Source organism: Prosopis cineraria, unplaced genomic scaffold (genome assembly GCF_029017545.1).
Source record: "Prosopis cineraria cultivar Desert tree isolate PC_DT_omini unplaced genomic scaffold, ASM2901754v1 PC12, whole genome shotgun sequence".
Lineage (NCBI taxonomy): Eukaryota > Viridiplantae > Streptophyta > Magnoliopsida > Fabales > Fabaceae > Prosopis > Prosopis cineraria.
In genome coordinates, this window is record NW_026555343.1 from 9,701,163 (window position 1) to 9,714,702 (window position 13,540).

Genomic DNA, 13,540 nt, shown 5'->3' on the forward strand with positions numbered 1-13,540 from the left:
GAAGCAGATGCTCAGTTGCAGTACATATTAATATTAATTCTTTTTATAGTTTTTATATATTTCTTTTGATAAATAGAATATTAAAATTATATTTAAAAATAATTTAAAATTAATGACAACGATCATTTGAAATGAGATGAAAGGCCAATATCACTTTATGTGGTAATGAAGATGTAGTGTTGATTAGTTATGATGAGTACTGAATTTGAATTCATTTCTAATTCAACATATGGTACTTTGTAAAAAAAGACAAAAAATTTCTTCTTAATTTTACAATAAGGATAGGAAGTATTATCATTTAAGATAGATTATATATATAATGAGTTAGATTTAGTGAAGAAATTAATCTTTCATGTAATAATAAATGTTTGAATTTTTGTCAGGTTCACGTTCAATAGTGTCTTCAAACAAAAAAAAAAAATGGTGTACGAGCGATAAAGAAATAGGATGGGATTATTAGATGTCAATTTTTTAATGAGTTGTGGGGCTTGCAAGAGCACGTGGCAGGTGAACGACAGGGAGTTTTGAGTGGGCATTAAGCAATTGAGGGTGTGCGGCCAGGGGGTCGGTGATGTCTTCGTCACACACAAAAAGGCCTCGCAGCAACTTATCTGGCAAATCATTCGGTGTGACACATAAGCAAGGCATGCTATCAATTGATTAGTCACATTAACAGTTAGATTAATTAAGAGATTAAATTACAATTTCACATCTCAAATCTTAAATCATAAATATGATAAATATATTATGATTAAATTAAATTAATATAAATCAATTTCATTATCCATATCCAATTTGATCTTGTTATTGACGTATTATTATTGCATAAATAAAGTTTCCCCTAAATTTTATTAAATTTTAAAAAAGTTTATTCATTTATCATTTAACAAAAATTTATATTAATATTACATTGATATTGATGTAATATTGCCATAAATTTCCCCTAAAATTCCATAAAATCTAAAGGAAGGTTATATCATTTATCACTTATTTTATTAACTACACAAAAAAAGTTATTAATGGTTTTTAGATATGAAGAGAGAGATATTTATGTATGGTTATAAAAATTTTAAAAATATTTAGTTTAGTTTTGGAAACAAAAAAATGTCCATAATTGTAATAAACTTTGAGACAAAATAACTGTAATTCATTCTTGTTAAAATAAAAAACAAATTCAAAATCAACTGTGTTATCCAATAATGTTGCAGATTTGCTATAAGATTAAGATGATTCGTCTATCAAGTTCAAACACTATTTTTATCTTCTATTCAATTTTAATTCTACATATTTATATAATTTATATAATACTATAACTATATTACTCAATAAGTTATAAATGGTACAAATTCAGTTTATATTTCATATAAGGTAAATGCTAATGTTGAAAAAAAAAACACCAACCGTTAATAATATTCTAAGATGTTTCTTTTAAAAAAATCATATTAAAAATATATGAATTTCAAATATTTTAATATACAATTAATAAGAATTTTTAAAAATATTTTTAATTAGTGGTGTAATTAATAAAATTTATAATTGAGATATATAAATAAAACTAAATATAAAAAAACAATGTGTGATTTTAAAAATAATTAAATAATTAAAAGTTTTATATTATTTTTTTAAAAAATGCCTTATAATAGCAAGAGTATGTTCACTATCTGGCATCCCTAAAATTGTAGTAGTAAATTCTTATCAAAAGTTCTTTTAGAAAATTTAGAGAAAAATATATGAAATTTATCATTTATTTCTAGAGAAGATACGTGTGTTTGAAAATAAAAGAGGTATCTACTTTTTCTATTAAAAAAAAAAAGAGGCATCTTGTTTAATTTGAATTCATTTAAATTTTAAAGAAATAAATGTAATTTTTTATTTTAATTGAAATTTTTTTTAATTATAGTTAAAAATAAATAAAGCGAGCGAAGAGGTCTCACTGAAAACGCCCGCTATTCGATTCGATTGTTGATCTCCTGAAAAACCTACCTTCTTTTGACCACTCCTTTAAGCCCTTGAACACTGTTCTGTTGTTACCCCGACGCTTTCCTTTCTCTCTCTAGTTTCTCTCTCCTACGAAATCATCCGATTTGGCTTCGCTTTCTCTTTCTTCCCCCTCTCCTCTCCTCTCTTTTCTTTCTTTTCCTTTTTTTTCCTTACCCTTTTTTATCTATCAACCCCTTCGTCTCGCACTGCCATGACGACCCAATAAAACCCTAAATCCACTACACTTCACTGTATAGGTTCTTCCTTCAAGACTTCCTTTGTTTTCTTATTGGGTGTGTATTTATGGGTTGATGATAATTGATGGGTTTGAGTTGTTGAGGGGTTATTTTTCATAATATTGTGGATCTGTTTGTTTTATTGCAGGGAAAAATTGAAAGAGAGGAGTTTGTTTCGTTCTTGTCTTCTTTATTTTCTGGGTTTTCTTGTTGTGCCTGTTGAGCAATTAAGAGTTGGGATATATGTCCTTCAATCAATCAAGGTCCGATAAGAGCGACAATCATTACCGTAAATCCTGGAGATCAGGGAGCTTCAATCAGCAGCGAGGTTCCTCAGGCACGCACGTTAAGGGTGGTGGCGGCGGGGCCGCGCCTTCTGCCGTGATCACTTCGGGTTCCTCACAGCCCTCTAATCGGAGGTACGTTAGGGTCTGCGAGTTTTTATTTTCTTGTCTTGTTGTTGGATTGGCGAGCATTGTGGGAATGTGAGGGGTGTAATTTTTACGGTTCTATGCAGAATTGATTTTTTTTTTTTTTACTTGAGGAATGTGTCAGATTGGGGAAACTGGGATTCTGTGATTTGAGGACAAAAGGATTTGTGTGTTCTATCGTCATAGTCAGTGTACTTCTCCTGTTTTATTAACTCTTTTTCTTGCTTGTTCTAGTTTTAAGAGGTCTAACAATTCACATGGTGGGCAATCTAGGGTAAACCCTCCCCCTGTAAATTCAGCCGAGTCTAATGGTGCTTCTACAGGCCGGACGATACCAAATGGTGCCCATTCACAACAATCACCTGGTATGTGACATTTTCTTGTAATTTTTTTCTTGGTGGGGAAACGTTAGTTTTGTTCTGCCTTGCGTTTATTGTTTGGTTATGTTATCTGGTGGAATTATGTGCATGAATGCATGCGTTGGCCCTGTACAAAAGATCCTTCTGAGGGTCAAAAGCCACTGAATAATTTTATATCAGCAAGTGAGTGTTTGTATATTATGATTGTGAACATTTTTATGGACTTAAATCATGTGGTGTAACAGGAGCATCTGATGCGCCAGTTACAAATGCAGTTGCCAAGTCATCTGAGCCCTCATCCATACAGAAGAGCACCAGAGTTGTTCCGAAAGCTCCAACCCCTCGGACCTTCCACCGTGAATTCTGATGCAGCAGCTCCTACGACCCCTGCCAAGGGTATGTTACTGCTGTTTGCTTTGTTATCAATAAATAAGACGAGAAGAGAAATCCTAATATGCATGACTTGTTGCTTGGAAAAGTTAAAATTTATTTACTTTTCTCACTTATGCCTTGTAAGGATGGGCTAATTGACTTATGATATTAATTTTTTTTATTGTAATTAATGCAGCCCCTGAAGATTCATCCAAGCCATTTGCTTTCCAATTTGGATCCATTAGTCCCGGTTTCATGAATGGGATTTCTGTAGGTTTCTTATCTGTTATTTCTGAAAGTGTGAAGTATTTGTATTTACATATCATGTTGCTGAGATTTTTAGTCCCCACATATTCAATCGTGTTCATTTTATGGTAACTAGATTCCTGCTCGCACAAGCTCAGCTCCTCCAAATTTGGACGAACAGAAAAGAGATCAGGTATGCAGGTTTATTCTTTTCCATGCAATCCCTTGTATGTTTGTGTTACAATATGGTTTTACTGCTACTGCAAACTCCTTGAGAAGGAAAAAGAGTATAGTTTCAGATGCTGAATCATGAACTGTGGCTACACTCCTATATCTTAATTGGTTAATCAGGAGTCGGCTTTTGGGAATCAAATCTTAAGAAAAGGAACCGGCATCTTTGCATATTCATTCATGCTTTTCTTATTCTATACCAAGGAAAATAATAGTCTTTTGTCTGGTCATTTTAATTTTCAGGCTTGTCACGATTCTTTTAGACCTGTGCCTTCAGTGCCAACACCTCCAAAGCAGCTACCACCAAGGAATGATGGTGTTGTTACTGACCAATCTAATGCTGGGAGGCTCGTTCAGTGAACAAGGTGAAAAAGGAGGAGCAGGTGTTAGCTTTGCCCCCAGCAAGCCAGGTGCAGAAGCCTTCTGTTGCCATGACTGGGATTTCAATGGCTATGCCATATCATCACCAATCACAGGCCCCTGTACAGTTTGGTGGACCTAATCCACAGATTCAATCTCAGGGAATGCCACCAGCATCTCTTCAGATACCGATCCCTTTAGCAATGGGAAATGTTGCACAAGTACAACCGCAGGTTTTTTTCCAAGTCTTCAAACTCTTCCTACTCATCCTCAGGGAATTATGCATCAAGGCCAAAACTTGAGTTTCCCTCCGCAAATGGGTCCTCAGATGTCCCATCAGTTGGGTAACATGGGTATGAACATCAACCCACAATATACCCAGCAGCAAGGTGGAAAATTTGCTGGTCCTCGCAAGGCTACTACTGTCAGGATTACTCATCCTGAGACACATGAAGAGCTCAGACTTGACAATGATAAAAAGTCAGATTCACATTCCGATGGCATGTCATCTGGTGCTAGGATTATCCTAATGTTCCTTCTCAGTCTCAACCCGTTCAATCATTTGCCACTTCTCATCCCCTCAACTATTTTCCATCTAGCACTTACAGCAGTGGCTCTCTTTTTTCCACCTAGTTCTGTTCCATTATCAAGCAGCCATATAACTCCTAATTCTCAGCAACCAAGATTTAATTATCCTGTGAATCAGGGCCCCCAAAATGGAGGTTTTAACAATCCATTATCTATTGGTTCCTTGCCTGTTAGTAAAACTGGCACTTTTGTTCCAGGCTTTGGTGAAACACCAAATTTGGAACATTCTCGTGATTCACAGAAGGTGATATCATCAGGTATGTCTGGAGTAGCTCATGCTAGTATCAAACCAAGTGGCAGTTCTGGTATCGTTGACTCAACAATCACCAATTCTGGCATTTCTGTTAAAACAAGTGAATCTCCCGGCTATTTAGGCGCATCGATTGATGCTGGCTCCACTGTGTCTCCAAAAGTGTCTGATAATTTTTCTGAGACCTCTTCACAGCAGTCTAAGCCGTCCAGTGATTCTTTTGTTTCAAGGTCATTGTCAAAACAACCTGCTGCTGGTTCTGCTGAGAAGCTTGCATCCACTCCCTTGATGCCTTTTTCTGCTGCTGTGAGTGAGAACTCTGTCTCAGTTGTGTCCAACAACGAAGGCAGAAAGAAGGAATCTCTTAGCAGGTCAAACTCTTTGAAAGATAATCAGAAGAAAACAGGGAAGAGAGGCCAATCACAACATCAGGTACTTGAATGCTTTAATAATCAATTTACCTATTTCTAATTTTATCTTTATTTACTTGAAATAGTGTATTTTCTTTTCGATTATTCCCACAGGTTACTTCACAATCTCCTACAGTGGTTAATGTACCTTCTCAAGCTGTTGATAGTGTTATGGTTGATCGTGAAGTTTCTGATACTTCGGAAAAAAAAACAAAGGCTTGTGTAGCAACAACCCGTGATGATAACTCTAACAGCACACCACAGGCATTATCAGCCACAGTTAGCAGTGATATTTTTCCTTGTGCCAATGAAATGAACATTGATCCTTCTTTGGAAGGTTCTGTCCGCATTTCAGCTGAAGGAGTTGGTGCTTTAGCTATTGATAGTTTGAACAACCACAGGAATGATAAACTAGAATCATCACAACAGGATAAACTTTTAAAGATGAATATACTTGAGGTGGGTGATAAAAATGAAAGATCCTGTGAAGTATTTAAACAAAAAAGCGATGACATTGGAACTAAGTTTAAACAAACAGAAACAGATGGGGCTAAGGAATCGCAAGTGCAACAAAGACTGGAATCGCAGGATGAATCTACGAATTTTAGATCAGAATGTGACATAAAGGGTGATAATTTAGGCGTGCCTACCTCAAATGATTTGGATTCTAGAGATATCTATTTAAATAGAAATGATAGTACGGTTAGTAATGAATCTATTTGTGCAAATTCTGCCTCGACTGATAAGAATTCTGGTGATCTCCCAGAAGCAACTTCAAAAACATAGCAAGGATTGTTCAGAGAATGCAGACAGTGGCTCCGTATCCTTCCAACATCAATTAGCAAGGACAGACCTATTTTGGAGCCAAATAAGGTGAAAACTACAACAAAAGGAAAGAAGAAAAGAAGGGAGATTCTTCAGAAAGCAGATGCTGCGGGGTCAACTGCTGATCTTTATAATGCATACAAGAGACCCGAGGAAAAGAAAGAAGTCATTGTATGTACAGAGAGCAAAGAAGTACTTCATCTGGAAGTTTAAAGCAGTTGCCTAAAGAGGCTGCTCAGCCAGATGCTATTGCAACTGAGAAAGATGGGCATGATAAAGCTGAGCCTGCTGATTGGGAGGATGCTGCTGATATGTCTTCCCCAAATTGGAAGTTGCGGAAAAAAACACAACAGGTCAGTGACGGAAATGAACTAGCAGGTAAAAAATACTCAAGGGATTTCTTATGAAATTTGAAGAGCAATGCATTGATCTTCCTGCGGATTTTAAAATAGAAGACATTCCTGAGGGTTTGATGAATTCTAATGTTACTGGTTCTCATTTTGAACGTGATTCACATCTTAGTCCAGGAAGAATTATGGATAGGTCTGGTGGGATGTCTCGAATGGACCGCCGTGGCTCCGGGCATTTTGAAGAAGACCGGTGGAATAAAGTTGCTGGACGTGACATGCGCATGGATGGTTTTGGTGGTAATACAGGATTTCGACATGGTCAAGGAGGCAATTTTGGTGTTTTAAGGAATCCACGTGCTCAGACACCTCTGCAATATGCTGGAGGGATCCTTTCTGGACCAATGCAATCCATGGGTAATCAGGGAATTATGCAAAAGAATAGCCCTGATGGTGAGAGATGGCAACGCAACTAACTACCAGCAGAGGGGTTTAATTCCTTCTCCTCAAACCCCACTGCAGATGATGCATAAAGCTGAAAAGAAGTATGAGGTTGGTTAAGGTGACAGATGAGGAGCAAGCAAAGCAGAGGCAGTTGAAAGCCATTTTGAAAAAGTTAACTCCTCAGAATTTTGAGAAACTTTTTGAGCAGGTAAAAGCAGTTAACATTGACAATGCCTGCCGGCACTCTTACTCGTGTAATCTCTCAAATATTTGAGAAAGCTCTAATGGAGCCTACCTTCTGTGAAATGTATGCCGATTTCTGTTTTCATCTAGCTGCCGAGTTGCCTGATTTCAGTGAAGACGAGGAAAAGATAACTTTTAAGAGATTATTGTTAAACAAGTGCCAAGAGGAATTTGAGAGGGGTGAAGAGAGCAAGAAGAGGCTAATAAGGATGATGATGGTGAGGTGAAGCAATCCAATGAAGAGAGGGAAGAGAAACGAATTAAGGCAAGAAGACGCATGTTAGGTAATATACGATTGATTGGAGAGTTATATAAGAAAAAAATGTTGACGGAGAGGATAATGCATGAGTGCATCCAGAAGTTACTGGGATCATATCAGGACCCTGATGAGGAAGATATTGAAGCCTTGTGCAAGCTGATGAGTACTATAGGGGTGATAATTGATCATCCCAAAGCCAAGGAACACATTGATGCTTATTTTGAAAGGATGAAATTGTTATCAAACAACATGAATTTATCTTCTCGAGTTAGATCATGTTGAAGGATGCTATTGATCTGAGAAAAGAACAAATGGCAGCAGAAGCGGAAAGTTTGAAGGTCCAAAGAAGATTGAAGAGGTGCACAGAGATGCGCCCAAGAGAGGCAGGCCCAAACTGGTAGGGTAGGCCGTGGTCCAAGCAATACTGCATCATTGAGAAGGGATGCCTATGGATTTTAGTCTGAGAGGGTCATCTATGTTGTCTCCACCCAACACCCCTATGGGGCTACGTGGGTTTCTGCGCAAGTTCGCAGTGGTGGTTCTCAGGATGTTCGTCAAGATGATAGACTATCCTATGAGGCTAGAAATTTGTCCATTCCTTTGCCTCAAAGACCTTTAGCTGATGATTCTATAACCTTGGGACCACAAGGTGGTCTTGCAAGAGGAATGTCCTTTAGGGGGCCAGCTGCTATTCCAAGTTCTCCTGTTCCTGATGGGCTTCCAGTTGCTGCAGATTCTCGTAGAATGACGTCTGGCCCTAATGGTTATAACAATTCATCGGAGCGTGCTCTGTACAGCAGCAGAGAGGATCAAACGCCAAGATATGCTACAGATAGATTTGCTAGTGCAACTGCTCATGACCAATCAGCTGTTCAGGAGCGTAATATCAGTTATGGTAATAGGGATCTGAGAAATGCAGATAGGAGTCTTGAGAGACCTGTTGCAACTTTACCTCCTGGTGTGCTAGGATCTGCAGTCTCCAAGAATGCCTCGTTAGAGAAGGTTTGGCCAGAAGAACAACTGCGGGACATGTCCATGGCAGCAATTAAAGAATACTACAGGTATCTTTTTCTTCTATCTATCTTTTATGTTTTGTGCTATTGCAATTAAAGAGTATTCACTCTGCTGTATATTCCCCAGGAGAAGAGAAGCTTTCTAGCACTTCTTCTCATGGCATATTCTTGGTGACGAGGAATTGCCTATCTTCTGTGTCATTGCTTATATTTGATTCATAGTTTATCTTGAAATAGCTTTCCTTATAAATTATTAAACTTCATCTTATTACAATTGGAGATCAATATCGTGCAGGGAAATTATAATGATGTTTAGTGGGCAAAAATTAGTTCTAAGTTAATGACTACAATTGGAGATAAATATTTTGCAGGGGAATTATAATGATGTTTAGTTGGCAAAATTAGTTCTAAGTTAACTTATATTGTAACTTATTTCGGATGTGTTTTACATGGATCCATTGCTATTTCAATTGTTACATCTGCTGCTACAACTAGATGACTTTGACATCTGGCAAAATATTTTAATTGAACTGTGTTTTAATGTCCATATAGGTATAAAACTATCAGTAATGTGTTCTAGTTAAGAGAATGAGGACCTGACGTGGATGTCACAATTTATGTAGAAATCTTCCATTTCAGACAATGCTTGGGTTGTGAAAGCCAGTATTATATGATTCATATTCATATTTTGAACTATATAATTATGTCTGCTATACATTGATGTTTCCATCTGCAATAGTGCACGTCATAGAACCAAGAACCTGCTTAGTAGTGTTCTGCCTTTCATTATAATTATTGTTGACTACTCTCTGTACTGGTTTTAGTTGGTTTGCTGGGACTTCTTACTTTCATTATTCTGAATAAGGTTGCAGAAGTTATGGCTGCTATGAAATGCAGATTTATGATTTTTTTCAACCTGTGTAACATCATTTAGATATTAGTTACAATTACAATTACAATGTTTGGACTTGTGCAAAAAAGGACAAAATACAGGCGCATACTGCTGAGTGCTGACATGAAAAGCTAAACTTTTATAATTTCATGTTTTGCGTTGCTTTGTGATGTTGGTGCGTTTGGCATGTACGCACAAGTGCTTTTTGGTAGTGTTTGGATTTAGAGTTGTTATATGAAATGCAGAAGTTACAATTACAATGTTTGGACTTGTGCAAAAAAGGGACAAAATACAGGCGCATACTGCTGAGTGCTGACATGAAAAGCTAAACTTTTATATTTCATGTTTTGCGTTCTTTGTGATGTTGGTGCGTTTGGCATGTACGAACAAGTGCTTTTTGGTAGTGTTTGGATTTAGAGTGTTATATGATCAAAATTCAAATTTCTGAGTGTGTGGAGCTACATATTTGTTTTCTTAGTCTGGTAATGTCAGTGATCAAGTTGTTTTCCATCCATCAAGTTTGTTGTATGTTTTTCTGATTGAATGCTTTGATTTCCAGTGCTAGAGATGTAAAAGAAGTTGCGCTATGTGTGAAAGATCTAAACTCTCCGAGCTATCATCCTTCAATGATTTCTCAATGGGTCATAGACTCGTTTGAGAGAAAGGACACGGAAAGAGATCTTCTGGCCAAATTACTAGTGAGCCTTACAAAGTCTCAGGATGGCACCTTGAGTCAGTCTCAGCTTATCCAAGGGTGAGAATTAATTGAAAGTCTTCTGATCACGAGAGGAAAATTGTTATTGCCTAGGATCTCACCATGTTTATTTTTTTTTCCCCTGCTAGGTTTGAATATGTTCTAAGTGGCCTGCAAGATGCCGTTAACGATGCCCCAGAGCCCCAGAATTTCTAGGCCGAGTTTTGCCAGAGTTGTGACAGAAAACGTTGTTTCTTTGAAAGATATTGGTCGACTATTACACGAAGGCGGAGAGGAGCCAGGCCAACTCTTGGAAATTGGACTGGCAGCAGATGTTTCTGGGAAGCACCTTGGAGGCAATACAAATGGAGAAAGGGGATGCAGTTCTGAGTGAGATCCGTTCAAACTCCAACTTGAGGCTGGAGAGACTTCCGGCCACTCAATTCCAATGTATCAAGAAAGTTAGAAAAATATATTTAGAGTATAGTGATGCTCATTGTATCTTTGTTGTAGGTTTGAGGGGTGGGGGAATTATTTTTGACTAGTATTACTAGTGTTTAAAAAATATGCAGAGAAATTATTCTCTCTTCTGGGGTGGTTGGGTAGCCATATTTTATATTACAATGATCTTTTCTTTGTTTTAATGGTAACATTCTCCACATCTTCATTGCTATTACGAAAGGTTCAATTGGGCATCTTAAATCTTAGTCCGCTGAATCCTTTTAGATTTTATTCTCATAATTGCCTTGTATGATTTAATCTGTACTTGAAAATATCTCTACTAGAAATTTGATTTTCAGAGATCACCATATGCATGTGTAATATGGCTTACACCAAGTTCAGCCCTGGTGAATGTGATTTTGTCATTGAGTAGTGTAGTTTCTCATATTTATTCCACACGAACAAAGCTGATGACTACTTAAAGATAGGATAAGAATTATATATTTAGTCTGTTATACATATATAATATATATTTTCTATTCAAATAAATCAAGAGAAGTGGATTTTAATGATATTAATAATAAGAGTTGTTATAAATAAATAATAAATAAAAGATTTATATTTTTTAATTTAATTGAAAACAAATATTTTAATTTTTTTATAAAATGACAAATAGTTCTAATACGTTGAAAAAAAGAAAAAGAAAAATAAAAAAATAAAGTGGAAAACTAAAAGAAGTGAAAGAACAAAGACAAGCGTTCGCTTGTAATGAGAATTGATTTCAAATTTTTTGTACAGACCACATTGGAGTTAGTGAAAAAATAAATGTTTTTGGTATCACCGAGCTGGAAGTTCATTGAAGAAATAATTTGGCCAACGCAGGAGGATGAGATTTTGCAAAGTTCCCTATGATCAACAGTATGAATATAACCAAGAGCAAAGTAGATCAAAGGCGTTCTTAAATGTTCCAAAGTAGAATCTTGATTTTGGGAGGCAACAAAGTTTCCAAAATATCATCCAAGTAGCAGCAAGATTTTGAGAAGATGAAGCTTGAATAAGCCATGGATACCCATCCTCACCTGAGTAGTGTCCATGATGCTTCGTGGTATTGCTCAAATACTTTGCAACTCATGAATTGCTCAAATATTGATGTTTCTTTTTTAAATTACCCTATAATGCTTTGTGGTACTGGGAAGGCATCTACAAAGTTGCGAACATCATTGTAAAACATCTTCATTGGAATGTTAGCAATGAAAAAGCCATCTTTCTTACTCATATTCATTGGTGGAAAACTCATTCAGCCAAATCTTTTAAGGGATTATAACGTTCACAAAGTATTTGATTTCATTATTAAAAATCCCAACTCTTGGATTGCTTCTTGTTAGAATAGTTCTATATCAAAAGCTTTGTATGATGAAGCAATTGTTTAGTCATATTTAGCACTCTAATCTCATTCATTGATGTAAATAATAAACTCATCTAGGGTTCAAGACATATTCTACTCAAGAGGGTTTCATTAAGCTAGCGTTTGTCACAACAACTAAAGCTTATGCAAATGAATATATTGGAATTTTCTTTGGAAATTGCACCTTCCTCAGAAGATTCTGGTTTTCGTTTGGAGTTTGGAAGCTAATTTACATGGTTATTCCTAAAAGTGATGTTTTAAATACTCATCATTTGAGTTACTTTTTGCATTATTTTTGGTTGAACAAGAAATCATAAATCATTCTCTTCTGTGAATGTCCTATCATTAAAGTTATTTAGTTTGGAACTCTTATCTATAAATCTACATCCATTTCAAAGATTGGTCTCTCTCAAACGGATTTTACAAGTTTCAAAAGTTGTTTCAAAACCAAGATATAAAGTTGTTGGTGAATATTTTCCTCTTCGTAAAAATTTCACTATTCAGGAATCTTACCTTCATCAAAATAAAAAAAGAATAGCTGAATCTTTCATCCATGATTTTAAGTAAGAACTACTCTTCATTAGATCTAGTTGTAATTGGAAATATGCTAGTGGATTAGGTCTTTTAAGCCATCATATACAGAATACATAGTTTGCAAATGATAAGAGGATTGGAACATCATTGCATCACTTGCCATGGGGGAAATTCACTCATGTAAGTTAAAAGAAAATGAAGGAAATCTTATTGTTTAGTGAGCTTTCCTTGAATGGTTAAAAAAATTTAGCATTTCATCTTTATATATTTGATTTGATAGCACATGACACTTCAATCTTCATGGCAGCTTGTCTTCGAAGTGTACTTTTTTGGATTTATAGCTTATGGCAAAGTCATTGGAATTCATGTATCCAGCTTGGTGACTTGGTGTTAAGCTCAACAAAGAAACTTATTTCCTCCTTGGTCAAAGTATTGTTTACCAAGGTATAAACACAGATGCTCCAGCAGTTTACTCATGTATCTTTTTTAGAAGTGTAGTTATAGTTATACCAACTATAAATTGTTTCTACTTCTGCTTTATTGTAAAGTTTTGAACTTTTGAATTTGTATTTCCATTTTTTATTAATACAATTGCTCTTTATCAAAGCAAAAATAGCAGCGGAATAAACTAAGTCCAAAATATTGAATCATTTTGATCACTAAGGAATAATGGTAATTGCAAATCCGTTTTTTTAGCAATGTGAGAAGGATAAAGATGGTGGATATATCATCATTCCATTTAACAAAAGCACCCTTTGAATCGGGGGTGACGGTCTGATTGCTGTAAAGCCTCTTAAAGCTGCTACCAAGTCGAATATCCTTACCATTACTCACATTTCAATGAAGATTTGCAAAGCCTGATCGTTAAAATTCTTTAGAAAGGCTTTTGCAATGCTTATTTTGGACCTTTTCCAGTATTTCTAGTGCTGGGAAAACCACCATTAAAAAAGAAAATGAAGTTTCTGAAAATGTTATGAAAT

At 36.0% G+C, this 13,540-nt stretch overlaps 1 pseudogene; it reads left to right on the forward strand.

Annotated features, from left to right (window-relative positions):
- Nucleotides 1-2,389: 2,389 nt before the first annotated feature.
- Nucleotides 2,390-10,660, forward strand: LOC129288511 (eukaryotic translation initiation factor 4G-like; annotated as a pseudogene).
- The last annotated feature ends 2,880 nt before the right edge of the window (nt 10,661-13,540 follow it).